Source organism: Cyphomyrmex costatus, unplaced genomic scaffold (assembly GCF_001594065.2).
Source record: "Cyphomyrmex costatus isolate MS0001 unplaced genomic scaffold, Ccosl1.0 scaffold1852, whole genome shotgun sequence".
Taxonomy (NCBI): domain Eukaryota; kingdom Metazoa; phylum Arthropoda; class Insecta; order Hymenoptera; family Formicidae; genus Cyphomyrmex; species Cyphomyrmex costatus.
Window position 1 is genome coordinate 1 of NW_017275882.1, and position 4,255 is coordinate 4,255.

Sequence of the window (4,255 nt, forward strand, 5' to 3'; positions counted from 1 at the left end):
TCAATCTACTCGCCTTCACTTTCGAGAGACTATGCTCCTTCCAGTACTATATGTTCTAAGGTTGATACTCTTTCCTAATACTCCGTGGTTGAAACACCTCTTCTAAATCGGTAATAAATGATCATAGATTGCAACAGAGACATGATTTTGATTGGTGTAACATTCACATTCTAGACGAAGAACCTTGTTACAGAAAACGTATTATATCAGAAATGCTTAATATTAAAAAGCAAAAAAACGGTTTTAACTTTCAAACAGACATAGAAGGATTACACGAAGCATATATTCCAATCATAAACAAGCTTCGACTTTGCATCACCAAATTTCTCATTTTAATATTATTTTGACAACCGTGAAAGTTAAACGTGTCTAGTCTCACTACAACAATTGAAATTCTTATATTTTTTTATTTTAATTTTTACAAATGGAAAAAATATGTTAAATTTAACATAAATCGCATGTTCCAAACAGTCCAGTCAAATTTTTGTATTAATTTAACATAATATGAATATGTTGAATGATAACACGAGTACTATGTTTATATTTCAACAAAAATGAAATGTAATCTTTAATAAAACTTAAAAAGAGTTATGTGTACAATCAACATAATTATTATGACAAAATGAACATATAACAAATATTTTCTAAAAAGATGATTCGCCTAACAACACTGATAATTATTGATTACTATTGGTTGTTGTTAACAACCTCTCACTCTACTCGTCTTTCTACCCCCACTACTACCATCAGCGGTCCATTTTAGATGTCGATGGATGGGAGCCTACCTTAGACGCCTAGGGGAGTCTTTAAGATCGAAGTTCTATATGAAGGGATTTCGCGCGTCTCGAATACTTGCGAGAATTGGCGCGAATTGGACCTCTGGTGGCGAGTTGCCACAAAAGTATAATCAACACCCTTATTCTGTAAATTTTAACATATTTATGCCTGGTTTATGCTTCAGGTCTTAATCTTAAGATCCTAAAATTCAACCAATAAAGCTGCCAGTTCTAACCGAAATTTGAACTCTATTGGCTGAATGTTAGGATTAAGACCTTAAGACCGAAGCATAAACCAGTCATTACTAAATATGTGCAAATTGTGTTACTTTAACATATTTTTTTAATCGTTTAAATTTGCATCTAAATATAATGTACCTTACTCAACATAAAGACTTTAACCAGCTGATTTTTTTTTTTACAAAAGTACACAAATTTTCCAATTGTGTTTGACACTTGTGCAATTATGTGACCGCCTCTCTTGATTCCGATTGCATTTGCGAGATGTCGATCGTTTGACGGTCCAATTAGTATTTTTATGAACAATTTGGTGAGTTTTTAACAGCTAGACGTACTTCATGAATTGCTTCAAATTCTTATTCTTTAATTACAGTCTGTCTAGTAAGAGCGTGGCAAGCCCATCTAAAAAAAAATGGTTTATATCGATTGTATTTAGTAGGATTATGGTCAAAATGCAATTATATTAATAAGGAGTCCAGTTACCAACTGCGTCTATAATAGATTTGTACCTCCAAGGCATACTTTCCACTAAAGTCTGTCTAGTAAGAGCGTAGCAAGGCTTATCCACAATCGAGTAAGGATATACTCTGAATTTTTATTTTCGCCGATAGGTGAAATCTTTGTACTGCATGCATTATAAGTAAAATACCCGTTGTTGCTTGAATTGTGTTAGAATAAACGATTTTCAAAAAGTGCTGCCTACGCGTCTCGTTTCGAAGCAGGTTTTATCTCTTTACCGACAACCTGAATACTGAGAAAATGTTAAAAATATACCAAAAAGCTTTGATTCCGTCTGACCAACACTGGTATATTAGTAAAGATAAAGATTGGTTACTCTAGAAGGATAATGACCCCAAACATCGAAGCCGGCTTTGCACGTCCTGGAAAGAGGGAAATGACATCGAGACACTCCATTGACCTTTACAATCACCCGTTGCGAATCCCATTGAAAATGTGTGGTTACTCATCAAGAGGAAGCTTCGTGGAAGACCGACATCAACTTCGAAGCGCTTAAAAAACGAAATTCGATGAATCTGGAGGTCTTTGCCATGTGAATATGCGATTTCTTTAGTGATCTATTATAGACACAGCTGGTGACTGGACTCCTTATTAATATAATTGTAATTTGGCCATATATAATTCTATTGAATACAACTAAAATACAATTATATTAATAAGGAGTCCAGTCACCAACTGTGTCTATAATAGATCACTAAAGAAATCGCATATTCACATGGCAAAGACCTCCAGATTCATCGAATTTCGTTTTTTAAGCGCTTCGAAGTTGATGTCGGTAGTAACGATCTAACTTCAAGCGCGGCTTAGCTCATCGGAATACGAGTTGCTTATAGAGGTTCTGGCAGGAGGAGTATTCACGGTGGTCGGTGCGCGAGACTAATAGAAGCAAGTGTGTTCTTTAAAACAAGCACAGGTGTTTATTAAACTGTGCCAAGACGACGCGACACAAAAGAAATATTTTGACATAATATTACAAAAAAAAAGAAATAATATAGCTATGTACAATAAATTACAAAGACGTAGATAAAACGAGAGATTGAGTACGCACTAAATGCTCAAATATAAAACGCAGAAGTCGGTAGCTATCGGGCCAGCTTGCGACGGCGTTTGGTATGTCAGGCGATGTTGGGTGTTTACGTGTGTGTATGTGTGCGCTTATGTGTGTGTGTATACTTCACATAGTAACTACGCGGGGCTGTGGCCGTTCGCGGTCGCGTGGTGATTCGCGGCAATCGGACGGTCCGGGCCGTGCGGGGTAGCGGACGGTAGCGCGATAAGACGCGGATATACCATGCCAGCTTTCGTTATTTCGCGTTTCGTAGGTTTTCAGTGAGATACGTCACAGGAGGCGGATCCAATAATCAGCGGCCGAGAACGCTCGACGGGGGCCGAGAACGTCCTACCTCGTAGGTTTGTCGTTACAATCGGAGCGGACGGCTGTTCGGTGGCCGAGAACGTTCTACCCCATAGATTCGTCGGAAGTCGTGCGCAAAGATCGTGTACTAGGAGCTCATGACTGCGAAGTAGGTTCGGATCGATAGCTGGAATCGGTAGCTGGAAAAAAGGCGATCTTATGTTGGAGACGAGGTATTTTATACTAGTCCGCCAGTCTTGCTCGTATTGTCTCGGCCGACCTCGGTATTCTCCGATGATGAGCTTCTCGTTAGAGAAGATTCCCGATCGGTGGCTCTCGGTGACGGTCGGAACTGTTCGGCGAAATCGGCGGTTAAAGCTGCCGCACTCGCGAACTATGCGTTTGTAAATGCGGGCGCACCGCCTCCACATCGCCGCCAGAGGCTAGAGGTCACTGCGGCGGCATTCGTGATAAAATAAGGCGGGTTAGAGAGAACACGTCCGTTCGTGGCGAAGGCCAACCAGAGAGAAGAGCGTTCATTATAGAAACACTAATAACATATGTAAGGATAAACATCTCTTTATGTGTATAAGCCAAGTAAGGACATATAGCGAGATCGGGAAAGATCGGAAAAATAAATATGTATATTAGACGACGGTGCGACCGAGAAATGACTCGCGATTCGATAGTCTGTTCCAAACCGTTGCCGCTGTTTGACAAAATAAAAGGTAGCTTTTATAAGATATTAAAGTAATGAGTTCTTTGTTCTCCTCGGCCCTCGAAATAGCTAACAGTTCAGAAGTGGGATTGACGATTCACGACTGGCCATAAAGTGATTATAGCTTATGATTTATGTATGAATTTATGCATTTACGAACTTATATGAGACTTATGAATTTATTTCTATTTATGAATTTACGTTAAATAAAACGAGAACGATTTGAAAGCGAGTGTACTGGACAGAGAATTGATCGGATTTCCTTGTCGCAAGTGCTCAACAAGGAAGTGAAGAGGTGACGGAGTGCAAAGATTGGAACGGAAATGGAAAAGGCAAGCAAACTGACAATTGTGCAGCTAAAGACAATTTTAAAAAACCATCAATTGCTGACCACGGGCGCGAAAGCGGAGATGGTCGCGCGAGTTACATCGGTGAATCCAACGGGTGAGTGGATAGCGGAGGCGGACGAATTACTAGAGCAATCACAGAATGAAGAGAAGGATTTTACGGAGGACGAGGATGTCGCGTCGCAGGAGCGTTCGGAGCCAGGCGAGCGGACCGGACCGAGCAGAGGGGGGCGACAAGGAAGCCGTATATGACGGGTGAGCGTATATGAGGGAGAGGGAGAGGGGGAGGGAGGGAGGGAGG